This window comes from Rhinolophus sinicus, linkage group LG04, assembly GCF_036562045.2.
Source record: "Rhinolophus sinicus isolate RSC01 linkage group LG04, ASM3656204v1, whole genome shotgun sequence".
Lineage (NCBI taxonomy): Eukaryota > Metazoa > Chordata > Mammalia > Chiroptera > Rhinolophidae > Rhinolophus > Rhinolophus sinicus.
Window position 1 is genome coordinate 148,638,554 of NC_133754.1, and position 19,223 is coordinate 148,657,776.

Sequence of the window (19,223 nt, forward strand, 5' to 3'; positions counted from 1 at the left end):
GGTCAGCGACTGCCTTGGTCCACGTACAAAGGGTAGTCCCTGTTGTCTGAACACAGATTGCTGGAAGATGTTCAGTGAGTGAAAACCTTGACCTCACTACGTCTCAAGTGAATGAACTGATGCCAGTCTGCTGACCACGTGGAGAGAGGTGGAAAGGGAGATACGGAGGCTCCTGGGTCCGCAGGCTACAGGAGCTGGAACCAGTGAGTCCATAAGATTAACAGCAGGGTAGACAAGTGCCTTGGGGAATCTGTAAGATGTGGTGGCCTCATGTTCCTTCAGATCCTCCAATTTGTGTTTCTTCCTCCAAACTGAATTTGAAGTTTCATTTTTCTCAAAATTCTTGACAACACAATCATTAATGCCATCCAAGTGAGAAAAAACAAAGTTATTCCCATGTTCCTTTTGTTTACCTCTACACACGTCTGCATCTCCCACACTGAGGTTCTATGTCTGCACAAGAAAAAACTGTTCTGTCCCTGAGTCTTCATTCCCCTGATAGACTATATCTCAATACCTAATGGCGTCTTGTTACAACTTAGCTGAGGCTGAAAGGTTTGCCAATCCCTTAAGTGAACTGTGTGATACAACAAATAATTATTTCCTTCTTCTTCCTCTCTAACTGAAGGAGCCACTAAGACCCATAAAATGGATAAGACCCATTGCTAGATATGTTATTCTGCCAAAGGCATTAGCAGGTCTGGCCTTGTATCACTCCATGATGAATGTTTGTTGTGTTCTTTGGAAGGAAAATAAAATGAAGAATTTTCTTACATTTGATTGGAATGAACATAATTAAAAAGTGAAATGCTACTGGGTCTGTGAAGAAATCAATCACTTTAATTGGAGAGAAGTTTCCTTGCCTCTGTCGGTAATTGGGCTCTTGGTAATTTAAAATCGGAATCCATGACACTTTATGATAAATTGGCTCCTTTTGGGCTAAAGAAGGTAAGACGATCTAATTACACTGGATTATTCCAGTGTGGGTGGAAAAGCTTGATCAAAGAGCTATTGGGAGAGAGAAAAGCTGCAGTGAGCATGGAGTTACTGAATTTCTTTCTTAGCTATAGAGTAAAATAGTTCATTTGATGTGACAAAAACAAGACCTTGTGATATTTGAAATCCTATATATGTAAATTGGATTTTCTAAGAAAATAGGGAACTGGACATATTAGAAAAAGTTTAGGTACACAAATGTTCTGTAGTTAGGTTATAGAAGTTAGCCTTCCTTATTAGCACGTGAGAATATTGACAACTTTGGGCCTTACTTGGGCAAAAGTATGGATTTTGTACTTTGTTTAAATGTATAACTGGCTCTAAGGAAGTCAAATGTTCAAATGAAAACCTGATTTAGTAGAAATGTAGACAAGGCCCTAATTAATGAAAATGTTGACCCGGTCACTTGGTATCCTAGCCTTTGTTTATGTACATGTTGTCTAAGAATACCCGAGGAATAAGCTGGATTTTAGGTTGATGCGCTGGGTTATAAATTATTTTGAATTGTGTGTGTTTATTTTATATATCTATGTAAATATACAGGTATAGATAGATACAATTTCAAACTTACAGAAAAGTTGCAAGATTAGTACAAAGAACTTTTGTATATGCTTTCCCTAGGTTCACCAATTATTAATATTCCACTTCATTTGCTTTGGCATTCACTCTCCATATATACCTTTATTTTTCCTGAACCACTTAAGGGTAAGTTGTGCTCCTTTACCTCTAAACAATGATGATTTCCTAACAATGATATTTTCTTACACAACCACTGCAAATGATCTACATCAGAAATTTAACATCGATAATGTTGTTGACTTCATCTCTAGTCCATATTCAGATTTTGCCACTATTCCAGTTACATCCTTTATAGCTTTTTTTTCACCCCAGGAACCAGTCCACAATCATGCAGTGCATTTAATTCTCGTATCTCTTTAGTCTAAATATGAAACAGTTCTTCAAAACTTTGTTCTTCAGGTTATTGGCAATTTGTGAAGAGCATATGCTGGTTGTTGCATAGAATGATCCCCAGTTTGGGTTTGTCCTGTTTCCTCATGATTGTTTCAGGTTATGCATTTGTCATGCGGGGTCTCTGGTCACGCTCCCCACATAAGAACGCAGGATAGGGTGAGGCAAAAAAGGAACTCCCACGGAGCCATAGATAGGGGAGTCATACCATTATAGTCTCACTGGCGGCTGGGTTGGAGACACAGGAGGTAGGAGCCACACGATCCGCAACCCCCCGTCCACTTGTCTCTGCCAACAAACCTCACTTGCTAGCTGCAATCCGCCTCTCTGCAATCCGTAATCCACACTCCACCCTGCCACTCCACGCCAGGACGCCACAACACCAGGCTACCACTACACCACCACCTTGCTAGTTTAGCCACAGCAGTTATATCAGTGGCTAATGGCTAACCGGTAACAGACGATGGCCAACTAGTCACAGCTGAGAACCATCTACTACCTGAGCCAGCACCATTCCATGTGAGGCCGAGAGCCTGGAAACTGCTCTGTGGAGCTCTGTCCCCACAGCATGTTTGGCAAGGCTACCACAGAAGTGATATTGTGTCCTCAGTGCCTCCTAATGGAAGGCCCCTGATGTCTGTCTGTCTCATTGGTGTCTTGATTAAGGTGGTGTCCATGAGGTTTCTCCACCGTTAAGTGATTTGTCTCTTTGTAGTTAAGAAGTCATTTATGGAGAGAGATTTTCAGACTCAAATTCTCCTGCTCTTCATCCAACTTTGAGTTGCATGTCTGTTCCCTAAAAAGGATAATGCAGGTGGATTTATTTTATGGAGAATGGAAAGTGATTTATTGCTTATTTTCCACCAGTAGTTTTACAACCTACTCACCTCTCTGCCAGTGGAAAAAAACCTAAAATATAAGCAAAGGTGTGCAAAAAGGTACATCAGGAAGTCAAAAGCCAACAGTTGGGGGATATATCGGGGGTGCCAAAAAAAATGTATGCACATTTTAAGAGATTGTCAATATTGCTCAAGCAGTAGTTTGCCATTATCAGAAGTGTCGACACTGATGGTAACCACTTTGAGCACCTCTTGTAATTGCAGAAGTCAAACATGACTTGTATTCATCTTTTGTTATCGGTATATGTTGAGTATTACAATTTTAATAGTTTTTTCCTTTCTTAAAATGTGTGTACTTTTTTTGGCCCCCTCTGTATATAGTGCAGGAGCCCTGAGTGTAACAAATGTATCTTGAGAATGTGACTAGTATGGATGGGCAAGTGTGCTTTTGGTGAACCAGGAAAGGAGGAAAAGAATCTGATCAGGATATAGGGACCAACTTGTAGAATTTTCCTTTGTTGTCCAGTCAAGTTTGTTTATTTCTCAATATTTTCAGAAGCACAGCACTTTGACAACATAGACTTTTAATCTAATAGCTACATCATGAACCACACAGCCTAATTGTACTTTGGAAAATGTCATGTAACAACCTAAAGTAGCTTCTGAGGACGCTAGCATAGCAAAAAAGCCCCCTTGATTTGCATCAAGCCAGGTAAAAAGCATTTAAGATGCCTGAGAAGTGAAACTTGAGGTTGACATGTTCGAAGGCATAGGTCATTCTGGGGGTAAAAATAATTATCCAGCAGAGTTGAGGCTGAATCATCCCTTCCTGCTCCCTTCCCCCACTTTAAAACCATAGTTTTTTTTAGGTTGAAAGTCCAGGGGTTGAAGCAGAAATCTTCAGGAATTCCTGGAAAATGACAGATGAGCAGGTTAATAACCTCAGGTAGCAAGTGTTATGCTATCAAATACATTGGCGAAAATACTTCTGAATTTCTGATGCATTTAAATTTAGGGCAATCTTAGTACATTTTCTAAAGAAGCATGTTCAAATTAAGGGCCCAGCTGACTGTCACCCAGTCACTTCCCCCATTAAGCTGTGCCCAATTCTTTCATCAGCATATTATTCAACAGATGTTTGCTCAGTGTTTTCCATGAGCAAGGTTCTTATGGATACAGGGGCAAGCAAAAACAATATATGAGATCAATTAGGATTTTGTTGGTCACAATAGAGAGAAAACTTGGTCAAAATTGACAAAAGAAAGAAAAAAAAGAATATTGGTTGATATAACTGAAAAGTCCAAAGGCAGGCCAGCCCAGGTCTGGTCTGCTGCAGAGGCCCGTGATGTATAGCCTTGGGCCCACCTTTCTCAGACTCGATACTTTTGCCCTCCTTCACGTCATACTTGATGATAACCACCGTGGTGACATTGCCTCTCCAGAATAGGTCTGTGTCTGCCTTCCCGGCCAGTGCCCAGCCTTGCTCTGCTTGACCTGCACTAGGTCAGGTTTTCATTCCTGAACTAATTACTGGGGTATGGAGGAATGAATGTGCTTCCTCCAGATGGCTAGAATCTATCCGAGCCCATCTTTGATGCTGAGCTGGTGACCAGCTCCATCTAAACCGTATGGAAGCCTGCATAGTTTGCCAAATTCTGCTTTCTGTTGCCCTCGTGTTGTTCACAGCCTAGTTGAGGAGGCAGACAATAAACCAATGTAAGATACGAAGTAAAGGAACAAAGCTGTGAGACTATGTTAAGGGGCACACAGTCCAGACTGGGAAGTGGGAAGTGCCATTTGAGTTGCGATCCGAATGGTAGAACAGGAATTAGTCAAGAAAAGAGATTAGGGAGAGAAGCAATTTGTGCATTTGGGGGAAATTTATCATTTTACTTTCTCTTTGGAGAGTTGGTATATAACAAGATACTGAACAATCGGAATGGTACCCTGCAGAGGCCGCAGTTCTAAGGACCACTGCAGGAGAGCACCAGTGGGCTGCAGGGGGCCACACAACCTGGGGAGGGTTAGGGAAGAGGGGTTAGAGGAGCACCCCGCATTGGTCTGTTGTGGTGCCTGGCCCGCCTCTTTCCTGCTGGGATCTAAGACCAGCAGGGCTGGGGCTGGGACAGTTACTATTAACCAATTGCCATGGAAGTAGATAAACATGTAAATAACTGGTATGGCCCCAGAGGGGTTGTTGAATTGTGTGTGTTTATTTTATATATACTTATGTAAGAGATGGAGGTTGGAGGACTGGATTTCAGCCCTTGAGAGTGTTCCTCATTTTTGTAGGTCTCTTCTCACTGTCTACCAACCATCAAACCTTCCCTATGTGATAGTCAATAAATGTTGACTAAACATACAGATGACTATATTGGTAGCATGGGAAAATAATCTACATTCATGCCTGACTAATACAGATTTTGCCCTGGAGCAAATTCTCAAATGCTTCCCTAGATTCTGCAGAGCACCTTAGGCATTGATTCACAACTAGAGGCTTCTAGAATTTGAATCAACAACTGCCCGAGGTTTGTGAGGTGAGGGGCACTCAGCCTGGAGTAACATGTTGATTCCATTGTGGAGTTTTGGAAGCTCACATGGAAAATAAACAGAGATGTGTTTTGTTTGAACCATCCAATACTTATTAAATTAATGGCCACATTAAAAAATCAGGAGATGAAACATTGACATCTTGATTCTTGTCTTTTCTTTGAAGGGGTAGAAAATTTGGGCCTGCATTCAAGTGTGGCGACAATTGTCTGGAACCAGGGAGGCTGGCTCTTTAGATGGCATGCTTTAATTTGCGTTTCTTCCACTTTGCCTGCTTCTTTCATATGCGTTACTGTCCTGGCCCTTGGGTACTAGCTCTGCAAATAGCAAGATCTAAGGTTTCTATTAGAAAATCATCACAAGTTAAAAAAAGTAAGACCTTTGGTCATCCTTGGCACCACCCTTCTGGCCTTTTTGCCATTTTAATCTCTGCAGCAGGAGTGCAAACTTTATAGCTGTGTGAAAGACTCTCACAGCTGAACCGGAGTAATCCCCAATCCAGCTAACGTTAATACCTTAGCTTTGTGCTGGCTGAAAATATTAAATAATCATTTCCAGTTACACCTCCTGTCCTTTCCCTTTAGTTTACAATTTCTTCCTCCAAGTTACTGTCTTAACAGCCTGAAACCCAGAACTGACCTCCTCCAGCTTGGATGAGTCATGTTGTAACCTCCTTTCAGTCTTTGAAGCATCTTCTCTTTAGGCCTAAAGTCCAGTCCTATAGGATTTCAAGTAAAAACTCCCATCCACAAGTCACTCCTCCATCCATCCAAGTCAGTCACATTGACTTATTCATTTGGTTAAATGGGGAACAGTATTGACAAGATCCTTATCCTCAAGCAACTTGGAGCCCAATAGGGAAACTAAAATATGAACCTGCAATTGTCATACTCTGAGACAAGTGCTCACCAGGTAGGTTGCCAGATAAAATGCAGGATGCCCAGTTAAAATTGCACGGTTTATTTGTAACCCCACCTGGTAACCCCACCACCAGGGGAAGTGTCAGGTGCAAGGGAACACACATGTGGAAGACATGGGAGGCTTCTGAGAAGAATGCCATTGAGGCCCACGTGAGTCAGAAGAGCGTGGCGGGTAGGGGAGTAGTCCATGAAGAATATGCTATTCTGTACCTGTGAAGGCCTGGCTTCGAGCAGCCCCAGGAAATTCAAGGATGTGAAGCTCAGGACGGTTGGAGCGTGGAGGTGGAAAAGTGTGTCCCAAGGGGAGACTGGAGAGGTAATGAAGTCCTGCCTTGGAATCTGGACTTGATCCTAAGCACAATGGGGGCAGGGGGGTGCATTGTGGGACGTTAAACAGCAGAATGATGTAAGATTTGTCTGTGAGAAAATTCCTGGCTGGAGTGTAGTGGCTGAGGACGGGGGTGGGGTGGTATCTGGAGATGGGAGAAAGGCGAGTGGTGCCAGATGCAGTGGTAATAGTGACATGGCAGTGGCTATAAGGAAGAGAGAAGCAGATGAGCTACTTAGTGGATGGATGATTACATGTAGGAGATGAGGGGAAGAGAAAGGTCAAGTATAACTTATATAGTGAGTGGAAGATGGTTCCACGCAGTGGGACAGGAGACACTGGGAAGTGAGTATTGCACTGTCATTTGTTTGCTTCAGATACACTCCCTGCCTTTCCATTGCTCTGCTCAGTGTCACAGGGCTGACCCTGCAAACCTCATCTCCCAGGTTTTCTTGCCAACTCTTCCAGGTAGGGTCAGCCGATAGAAAGCGTTGGCAGGAGGTTGGAGGGCAGAAGGAAGGGAGAAACTGGGCTATTTCTCCCTCCCCTTCTGCTTTGCCTCCGGGTCCCCGCCTCATCAGGCAGCTGCTCTCTGCATTTCCAGGTCCTGCCTGGCAGCCTTGGCTCTGGCTGTGGCAACACCATACCCTTCCTTGCCCCTCCAGCCATGAGGTGGCTTTGGCTTCTGCTCTTGTGATTCTCTGGGCTGTTTTTACCATCCTGTTTGCCCTTTTAGCTTTTCCATCATCATGATTTTTGCTGTATCTAACTGCCTGTGATGGGCTATTTTTTGAGTGGTCATGAAGTAATACGGACATGTTGGTTTTGAGGTGCCTAAGACATTTAAATGGAGACGTTTAACAAGAAGTCACATATATAGATCTAAAGCTTCAGAGAGTGGGCTTGGATGGAAACAGGATTAGATGTTAATTGAAGCTAGGGGAGTGGATGAGATCTTTCAGGGATGTGGCATAGAGGGAAATCAAAGAGCCCCCTGAGAAACACCACAAAGAAAGATCGACTCAGAAAGAGACTGAGAGGGCAAGGTGTGAGAGAGAAAACTATCAGAGTTGGGCAGCACAGAAACCAAGGAAACAGATATTGTCAAGATAGAGACATTGTTTATGATGGTAACTCTGCTTGGAGGTCACATGGCTAAAGATTGAGAAGTATTCCTTCAGACTTGTCAACAAAGAAATCATTGGAGAGGGGCTTCGAGGAGAGCAGTTTCATGAATGGTGGGGCACAGTGGGCTGAAGTGTAGAGGGGAGGGGAGCAAGTCAAGAAATTCTATGGTGAAGGAAAAGAAGAGGGGGGTGAATAGAAGGACACAGAATAAGATGAAGGAGGGTGTTTCCCCAGGGGAGAGCCTTGTGGCTACCTACTTAACTGTGGGTAGGAAGGGTCCACTGACTGCATGTTCCCTTTCTCTACTTTCCACACAAATCATGGAGGCTGCCTCTCGATTCTACGGGTCAGCAATCCTTGATTCATTTGGCTTTGTCCTCTTATCTCGTGGTACATCTGGGTCATATGTTATGTGAAGGTTAACTTCTTAGATAAGAAATTACTAAGGGTTCATGTTCTTGAGAACTCCTCTAGGCTCGGACCATTTCAGAGACTTATATACTATTTCTTAAAAAGCCAAAGTAACCCATTTCTCCTTTAGCAGTAGGAGAGATTGCTGTTCTTTTGAGCCCATTGAAGGAGTCGACTTGCACTTAGGAATAATGTTGCTTGGAAAATGCAAAAGGTGAACTACTTTGGCTGTGAGGGGCCTTCAAGCCTGAGCCTTCCTGAGAGATGGCAGTCATACCTCCCACCGACCTCTGCCTGTGCTATGAGCACATCGAGTGTGATGGTAGGTAAAATCACTGACATGGTTTAAATAATTTTTTTCTCTCTTTTATTCAGAGTAGATTTGATGGAATTTATATAAAATATGTAAATAAATATCATTATGATGGGGCTTGACTGTATCTCCGTGATCCCCCTTCTCTTATCCTTTTTCTACATCTGCTCCTTTAAGTGCTTGAGAACTGTCTACCCAGTCGGTTCATGAAGCATGTCTTCCTCCTCATCATTGTTGACAGCCTGGTCATTGTTGACAACTTGTTCTCTCCCCCGCTCCTGGTAGTCTCACTCCTCTCCAAGTAGCTATTAGGTCCAGGGAGGTTGGTTCACTTTGAGCAAGTAACTGTCAACCGTGTGGATAGGATGAAATGACTGTGAGGTATTTATACCGATGGGAGTCCAGGAGACTGAAAGAAAGAGCAGGTCTTTCTGTGCTCCAGAAGTTCTGAGACACACGTGCTCGGGTCTATATATTGCTACGCACCCAGTCTTGCCTTTCTTTTCTCTTTTGACATCACCTAGGTTTCTGCTCTCCTTGTCCATTTCTGGCGGTCAGTATCAGTCCAAGGGTGGTCCCAAAATGCTTCCTACTTTCAAGCCCTAATGTTCCCTGCTTGGATTGCCCTGGCATTCATTATATAATACAGAGTGTGTTTTTCTGCCCTGGGCTATCTTCTCTGGTGTTAATGTTGGGGAAGGTCATCCAGAGGACCTGACTACTGGTTGACCCACAAGTTGGATCTGGGCAATCCCAGGCTCCTCGCCCCCTCCCCATCTTTAGAATGTACACTCTGCCCACCATTCCCACAATGGGTGTTATTTTCAAAGATGCAGCCTTGAGAGAGCCATGTATTGCTGAGACCATCTGGACAGTACATGACTGAACCCCATTAAGGCCTCCATATAAACTCTTAAGATTCTGGTGGGCAGTGCAGAGACCGACTCATCCTGTGGCCCAAGACAAGCCTGGTAAGTTCCTTTGCTTGTTAAAACTGCCACCCACCAAATCTGGAATAGCCCGCCTCCTTCTTGCTCCGCAGTGTACGGGGGCCAGTTTGTGAACCAATGGATAATCTTAATGCTCTGTTTTCTTCCAAGTATATACAAATAAAATAATGTTTTTGTGGTCAAAGTTATACAAAGAACCAAACATATACTTTCCACTATATCCTTAAGGTACTCGTTGGTGTTAAATTGACATGTTTCTTCATTCTTCTTGTTCTTTGGGCTGTTTTTTCATCCATGTCTGTTTTTGTTCAGAAAATATTACCTAAATTTGGATATACTACTATGTTTTACTCTCAATTTCAGTTTGTAACCTTTGCTCTCCAATAATCATTGGAGTGCTAATTTCAATATGTTCACACAGGGATTCACAATAACAGAAACGCTTTTGAAAATTAAATCTTAACATTTGCTGAGCAGTTTATACAGCACATGCATATGCTTTTATTCTTACTCAAAACCCACCTTATCATGGATAGAATTGCTCCTACACCTGTGGGGTCAGATAGGGGCTGGGGGGCTGGATGGGCCACAGGTGTCCATGGCGATGGCAGCTCGAGGCTTAGCTCTGAACTGACACACCATGGTTTCTGCTACATTCTACCGGCCAAGGCAAGTTGCAAAGTAAACCCAGATTCAAGGGTGGGGAGAGCTGTAAAGCCACAGTGCAAAGGGTGAGGCTACAAGGAGACTATCTGGAGCCATTTGTGCTATTTTGGAAGACAACTTCTGCCTTCCTCAAGGAGGTCCTCAAAAACCTTCTTTTTTCAAACATCCCAGATTCCAGTAAATCTCCGTCTCTGGCTTGGTGGTCCCTAAAAATTCCCAATCAATTTTGGTGAGGGGGCAAGTTGTGACAGGAGTTGTCTCTCTAAATTAGTAGCTCTATTATTGACATTACATTGCCCCTCAGACATTATTTATAAGGTTTCCCTGTAAGTGTGTGCAATTATATTTCTCTGTACATTTTGGGAAATAAATTGTACAGGTCTCTTTTCTTTCACATTTCTTAGAGAGGTTATAGAAGCAGTAAAAATGTCCACATTTGTGAGAAATTGGAATAATCAAAAGTTACCTGTATGGAATGCTGTTAACTATAGCAATTCATGCTAGAGTACCTTCCATTTGAGACACTCAGGGTCTGTTAACAGATTAAAAGTAGTAAAAGACACTGATCTAGAGAATTTTCATTATCTTGTACTTTGAAAACTCAGATTTTCATTGGTTTGAAAGGGCCTGAAAATACATTTTTATTACTAGGGGCATAGAAGCTTCTAGCAGTCTTCTTAATAAAACAAGGTGAGTTATAAGGAATCATCTGATGAAGGGTAAATGTACCAGCCTCCATTTTAAGAAAAATACAATATAAAAGTCTTAGCATGGAAGAAAATCTTTATATGATCTTTTAAGAAAACCTCAAGAAAAATAAAGACATGACACTATATTAAATTTAAAGCCGATGACTTATAAGCAAAGAAAAGCAAAGACAGTCTGATTAAGGCTGTTGCATTGTTCTGGCATTTTTTTACGTCTCCCCCATTTCTGGGGCCTTTTTAGATCATAAGCTTTTAGGGCACAGAGAACAACTCCATCTTGATGGAGTCCTGAGCAAATTCACGGAGAGGTTCTCAATAAATAGGCATTAAATTGTAAGTCCAGAAGGGGCCTTGAGAAGTCCTCTCTTTACTCCCAGGTAATACTATTTTAGACAGCTTTTTTTTTATCTCAAAATTCAGAGACTCTTCAATCCGAATTCACTTCTCACCTTTGCCTTGTGCTCTGTTGTGGGCATCTGTAGAGCCCTGTAAACTCTGCTTGGGGACCCTGGCCTGCCCTCCTGCCCCACGATTTATGTTAAAGGGCTGTCTTGATAGGGCTCTGGGTTCTGATGCGCCTTGGTCACATTCTTTTGCAGAAACTTGGGTGCTTGACCATTCTGACCCTCAGTGTCATTTATAAGTTCTGGGGAGGATTAAATGAGCTTGTGTGATATCCAAGTGACTGAGGCCGAATAGGTACGGAATGACTCTTTTCTTCCTTTTAATTAGTTGCAGAGAAGAACATGACCCGAGGGATGGCATACTGGGACACCAGCTTGGTGCTTCTCAAACATCAATATGCATGTGTGTCTCCTGCTGATGTTGTTAAAAGGCAGGTTCTGATTCACCAGTTCTGGGGTGGGGCCTGGATCATGGGCCACACTCGGAATAGCCAGGTTCTAGCTCCTGCCTTTCTCCCTGTCTCCCAGCAGAGCAGGATCTGCCCTCAGGAGGAGAAAATGTCTACAGTGTGAGTATTATAATTTACTTCCCTCTTGGGCAAGGGGCATGTAACATCAGATCCAGGTGAGCAGAAGAGACCTGTAGGCTGTGAGTCTAGTTCCAGGCTCCTGGAATTGGAGGCAGATAGTCTGGTTTTAAAAACTGGCTCTCCCACCCTCTAGCTGTGTGATCCAGGGCACATGATTTATCCTCTGGGTGCCTGTTTCTCCATCAGCAGCATGGGGATAACCACAGTACCTCCTTCAGCGGACTGACTGTTATGGGGATTAAATGAGATAATAGATGCATGCCCCCCAGCAGTACTAGAACCTAGTAAACACTCAGTGGGTGTTACCTTAGGTCTCATTTTTAGTAGGAGACCAGTATTGTTAGAAGATAAGGTATCCGCAGGAGTAAATAACCTCTACAACCGAAGCTTCTACAAAAGTGTCAGCCTCCTTCCCTTCTGCACCTTGGTCATGTAGGAAAGAAACGGGTGGAGAAAACAACCCCACACTGAGAGCCCGTGGCCTCCAGCAAGCAGGCCAAGGGGTCAGTCCCCATCACATCGGTCCCTTCCTTTGATGTCGCCCCCTTCTCCTCTGTAGGAGGATTCACCTTTTATTGCAAGAAGAGAGAAGGAAAGTACGCTAAAACAAACCTATGCTTACTTGGAAACTTCACAACTTTTTAAATTGAAAAAACTCCTGACCAGGAGAAAGGAGCCATTCAGGATGGACTTTAATTGGTTATTAGTGCACCTACTGGGCGGTGGAAATCGCTTGGCCTTTGGCTTCAGACCATGCTGGGAACCCAGGGCAGGCATTAATAGCTCATTAACGCACATCCTGTCACTGCTTTACTTCCTAATTAATATTGTCGGCTGTAGGGATAGGGGAACACAGCTATAAAATTGTTTTATCGCTTCAGCAAAAAGGGAGGAAAAAAATGCCGTTAGCACCTCATGCCTGTCGCATTCATGGTGGGACTAGAAAATCAGAAGGATCAGCATAGGTTTTATTTTACTAATCTTTACCTCAGGGTGGAGAAAGATGAGTCCCAAACCTAACCCTAAGCTGAGGTCGGGAAGCTTGAATTTTGATGGTGTAGTCCGCCCTGGGGCTCCTTAATGTCTCAGAAGTGTGGGAAATAGAAATGAATGATCCAGTGTAGGGCAGATTAGCCTCATTCTCCTGTGATGCTTGAAGAGAGGGAGAGAAGAGGAGGAGGTCTGCCATGGGCAGTTGGCAGGTTGTGCCCTGTACAACATCAGAGACATAAAATATTTGCATATATTATTATGACAATTGTCTGACAGATGGAAATAATTATCTTGAGGAAGTTTCTTTTTCTGTTTCTCTTAGAGGATAGAGAAGTGCTTCTCAATGGGGATGATTTTATCTCTTACCGTATTTCCCCAAAAATGAGACCTAGCCGAACCATCAGCTCTAATGCGTTTTTTGGAGCACAAATGAGTATAAGACCCGGTCTTATTTTACTATAAGATTGGGTCTTTATAATAATATAATATAATATAATATAATATAATATAATATAATATAATATAATATAATATAACCAGGTCTTATATTAATTTTTGCTCCAAAACACGCATTAGAGCTGATTGTCTGGCTGGGTCTTATTTTCGGGGAAACACGATAGGATATACTTGGGAATGCCTGGAGGCATTTTTGGTTGTCACAGTGGGTGGTGTGCTACTGGGATCTAGTGGGTAGAGGCCAGGGATGCTGCTAACCAATTCTACAAGTGCATACGGCAGCCCCCTACAACAAAGAATTACCTACCTCACAATGTTACTTAAATTGAGGCTGAGAAACCCTGGTCTAGACATAAAGGCAAGCCTCCCTGACTGTCAGTCTGGCATCTGTTCCCTGCTTTTCCTGAAGATATTACTGCTGTGAAGAGAGTGGGCTATTTCTGACTCTGCGTCCAGAATGCCCAACAGTCTACAGTGTACCAGGTGCTCACAGGGGCCGACATGTCCAGGTTTGCCTTTCATGCTGCCATCCAGGCCAATTTTGGAAGGTTTTATGGATGATAATTTGGGAGACACAGGTAGAAAAGAGAAAGAGAGAACTCTTAGGCTGATGCCTGGGTTTAAATCCCAGCTTTTGCGTGTGCCAGATGTATGGCCTGGGCAATTCACCAAAGCTGTCTGTGCCTCAGTTGCCATGTCTGTAAAAGGAGGATGAGAATAATATTACCCACTTAATAGGGCTCTGGTGAGGCTCGATTTAATACATGCAATGTGTTCAGAGCAGTGTTTGGCATGTAGCAAACACCATGTAAGTGGTAGCGGTACCAGGTCTTTTCTCACATTCATTTTTTCGGTGCAACATTCGTCTGCTAGAGTTACCAGACAACAGAACATTTGCTAAACAACATAAATTTATTTTCTCACACTGCTGGAGGGTGGAAATCCAAGATCAAGGTGTCAGCAGGGTTGATTTCCTCTGAAGGCTGTGAGGGAAGTACCTGTTCTCAGCCTCACTCCTTGGCTTGTAGATGCCTGCCTTCTTGCTGTGTATTCACATGACCTTTCCTCTGTGGTCATCCCTGGTGTCTCTGTGTGTCCTAATCTCCTCTTCTTAAAAGGACACCAGTCAGATTGGATTGGGACCCACCCTAATGGCCTCATTTTAACTTGATTACCTCTTCAAAGGCCCTATCTTTGATACATAGTCACATTCTGAGACACTGGGAGTTAGGGCTTCAAAATATGAACTTTTGGGGGAACCAGCTCAGCCCAGAACACCTACCAAGGGCCCGGTAACAACACCAACATAGTTCTGAATGTTTAACTCTGATTCCAAGTAAAAAGAAAGCCAGGTGGATCTGGAGTACATTATGCTAGTGAAATAAGTCAGAGAATGACAAATGCTGTATGATCTCACTTATATGTGGAATCTGAAAAGAACTGAACTCCTAGAAATAGAGAACAGAGTGGTGGTTGCCAGAGGCAGGGAGCGGAGGGTGGGGGAAATGGGTGAAGGTTTTCAAAAGGTACAAACTTCCAGTTATAAGATACATATGTCCTGGGGATGTGATGTACAGCATGGTGACTCTAGTTAATACTATATTGTATATTTGAAAGTTGCTAAGAGAGTAGATCTTGGTTTCAAAAATTCTGTCCTCTTGTCCACTTAAAAATACCTATATTTTTCATACAACAGGTTCCAAAATTTGGTTAGAAATTATGGTCATTGAGCCCACTATGCCAAGGTGACAGGTGGGCAAAGCCAGCAGCCAGAAGGAAGAGAGAAAAAAAGACTCAGAAAATCCATAACTCTAGAAGAAATCCCCAAATAATAACAGTTTCTCATAACAGTAAGTACTAGCCTCTAGTTTACTGCCAGATCTATACCATGCTACTAGGAACATTTAATAAAAAATTTCCCAGTTGTAAAATGGAAATATTAATATCTGCTTATGTTCAAAGGTTATTTCAAGGAGTAATGTTAATATCAATAAAGCCATTAAAAATGAACTAAAGTATCTTGGAAAGTATTACTTTTCCTCTCAATCACTACCAAGCAATGGCTCTATTTGTACTGAATCCTGGAAGTATTACAATGATCGTCTTCATACCTGCCAAATATTCCTGCACACCGTATGCGAAAGATTATGGCTCAGCTCTTGGGCCTCATCTAGGAACTGCTTCATGAGAGGATCGCATCGATACACATTACGGCATCCTCAAGGGTTTTTGGCAAAGACCTTTAGATTACTTTGCCGAAGACATTTGTTAATTATAATAGATAGCAGATCCTGAGTGGCAAGAAAAATGCCCTTGTCAGCTGGGAAAAGCCCCTCCAAAAACTAACAGGTACAAGCAAGGCAATCTGAATGTGAAGGTTGATTAGAAGTGGCTTGTATTTTGGACAATAAATTCTATTTATGATAGTCTCCCAGTTATTAAGTTTCTCTGTTGTAAGAGAAAACTGGGGCTATTAACTTCTCCAGATAGAACCAGGGGGAAGAGCAATTATTTCTTTTATAAGCAGAAGGGAAAGTTCTGCTCAATAAAGATCAATTAAACATCTCTGTTAAAAGGCTGCTTGGAGCTGGTGCCAGTTGAAATTCCATTGTATTAAAGCTGAGTTCTCTCATTCCGCTCTAGCCCTCCTCACCTCTGTGTCTTGCACTGGGGAAAACTTTAAGAGGACACTGGTGATTGTAAGCTCTATAAGGTGACAGAAGCTCTCACATCTGTGGCTGAATGATCTTGGATGTTGAGTAACTTTCCATGCATTTAGGAGGGGCATCCCCATAGGACAGCAGGCAAATCAATTGTTCCTCTGGATTCTGCCGAGCATCAGTCATCCTCATGAAAGAGTAAAAAAAGAATATAACTGTAGGTGCCTTGAGAGGTTACTGATGGTCAGAGCTTCTAATTCCTATGATGCAGGAAGGGTTTTGGAGGGCCTCAGGGCCCATTTTATAAAGAAAACCCTCCATAATCTCCACCAACATCTTAAATTTACTACTTCATTCTTTAAAATACTGTGCACTTCTATTCTCTGTTTCAGACTGTGTCCTCTCATGTAAATTTCATCTTTTCTGGGACAGAATTGACTGCTTTGCTTTCTGAACTCCCATATGGTTTTCTTACACTTCAATTATAACACCTGCCTGACGGTTAATTTTTCAAACATCTGTTCCTCATCCAAGATGTAAACTCCTTGTTTATCTTTTCATTCCCTGTTACCCATCCACCGCCAATATCTAGTTCCATACTTTGCATATGACAGGTGTGTTGAAATAAGCTTGCATGCTGGTCTTGGATAAACGTCATTGCAGTAGGTGTCTTGATAAGCATATTTCTGAAAGGCTGGCTGTGCACACTGGCCTGAGTCAGGGGAGAATCCAGACAGGATGAATTAAAATGGCTCCAAGGGGACACTTCCATCTGTAGTTAAACCCCAAAACTGTTCAACTTAAAAATCCCTAGCAGTAATGCAAACATCAAAGCTCTGGACCTTTCTGTATTCTTTATTGCTGTGTAACAAAGAGCACAAACTGAGCAGTTTGCTGTACATAACTTTATTATCTCACAGTTTCTGAAGTCAGAAGTCCAGGTATGCTGTGACTGGATTGCTTGCTTTGCTGGGGTCTCCCCAGCTAATATCAAGGTGTCGGGACAGAGCCCCAGAGAGCAGTTTCCAGGCTCTCAGCCTCACATAGAAAGGTGCTGGCTCAGGTAGTAAATGGCCATCAACTGTGATTGGATGGCCATCAGCTGTGGCTACTTGGCCGTCAGCTGTAACCAGTGAGCCATTGGCCACTAATATAACTGCTGTGGCTATGCTAGCAAAAATGGGGGCTAGCAAGAAGATGGTGGCTGAGCTAGCAAGAGTGGATTGCAGAGAGGCGGATGCCGCCAGCCAGAATATAGTGGTATGACTCTCCCATCTATGGCTCCGTGGGTGTTCCTTTTTGGCCTCACCGTGTCCTGTGTTCTTATGTGGGGAGCAGGACCAGAGACCCTACGTGACTTCCTGCATGACACAAGGTGTTAGTCAGGGCTCGGCGTTCCTCTGGGGCTCAGTGTCTTCTTCTAAGCTTGCTTAGGTGTTGGAAGAACTGGTTTCCTTATGGTTGTAGGACTGAGGATCTCGTTCTTTCTGGCTGTCAGCCAGGGTGTTCTCAGTTCCTAGAGGACACACTTTTCTTGCCAGATGGCCCCTCCATCTCTAAAGCCATCAGTGAAGGCTCTCCCCGTGTTGAATCCTCTCATTTTGATTTCTCTGTCTCTGACTTCTAGACTCAGTTTTAAAGGGCTCAATTGGTTTGATCAGGCCCATCAGGATGATTTCTCTATCTTAAGGCCAACTGATTTGGGACCAAAATTACATCTGCAAAATCCCTGCAGAATAGAACTTAAATAAGTGTGTGATTGGAAAATTGGAAGTAGGTGTATATTCACCAGATAGCGATCTTGGAGGCCATCTTAGAATTCCACCTACCACATTTATTGATATGCTGAGGTGAAAGCCTCACGTGTCTGTATTTGACCTACTAATGCCCCCACACCCCACGTCAATGAATTATGCAGACAGGGGAGGTCACAAACCTGCATCTGATAATTAAAAGTGTTGCTCCATGAAGAAGGAGGGAAGATACAACTTGACTTTATCCCTTGATGAGGGTGATGTTTCATGGTGTTGGGAAGATTTTCATTACATCATTCACTTGATTGAGACACAGCCTCAGTGAGGTGACAAATAGCAAGCATTAATGTCTCTTTTTAAATGGTATTATGACTGGTCTAAGAGAGGGGTCAGCAAACTAAAGATGGCCACTTGTTTTTGTAAATAAAGTATTGGCCCACAGCCATGACCATTCATTTCTCAATTGCCTCTGTCTACTTTTGTGCTGAGTAGTTTTGACAGACCTTTTGGCCTACAAAGCCAAAAATACTTTCTAGCCCTTAATCTTGCCAACCCCTGCTCTAAGACCATTCCCATCGTTCTCTGGATCATTTGTTAGAAAGACAATTTCTGGGCCCAGCACAGACCCACTAAATCAGAACTTCCGAGATAGGCAGTTTGGTAAGCTGTAGTAAACAAGCTCCCCAGGTGATTCTTCTCACTAGGGAACTATTGGTCTCAGGTATGCCTTTCTGCCTTGTAAGCGGAGAGCTTTAAAGGAGGCAGTGGGGTTTCCCTTCGAGAGCGCAGACTTCCAGGTTCCACCAATGATGACAAGGACGCATCCCAGCTTTGCTTCTCACCAAACATTGCCGTCACAGGTAAGTTACTTATAACTTGCAATTTTCTCTCGTGAGAAATAAAGATAATGCTAACTTGTCAGTGCAGGTATATATGTTGAGTGCTTAATTCTGCATGGTAGTTACCCTTATTGGGAGAAGCAGAACTGTATAAACATCAGATAACCCCACTGTGGAAACAGCTTATAGGATAGGCCCAATGGGGCTTTATGATAGCAGTTCACAGTGCATGGGCATCTTCCTTAGGGAAAAACAAACAAACAAAAAAACAAAAACAAACTACCTTAAAGGAATCTTCTATTATGTTTGGGGTAGTATAAAGCCCTTTAGAAACTCAAAATTTCCTGCATATCACTGAATATTGTAAGAGGTCGTAATTGATAACTTTAGACTATTACTAAGTTGGCAAAGGAATGTTTAATTTTATGTTTGAGAACTGTGGTACTTAACAGGACACCTTTGTGGGGACAGAGCCCCAGAGAGCAGTTTCCAGGCTCTCAGCCTCACGTGGACAGGTGCTGGCTCGGGTAGTAGATGGCCATCAGCTGTGGCTAGCTGGCCTTCAGCTGTAACCATTGAGCCGTTGACCACTAGTATAACTGCTGTGGCTGTGCTGGGGAGTCGAGTCGAGTCGAGTCAAGTCGAGGAGAGTCGCTCGGTTGGCAGAAAAGCGGACAGCAGGTCGCATGTCGTGTGAATCCAGCCTCCAGTGAGACTATAGTGGTATGACTCCCCTACCGTGGGTGTTCC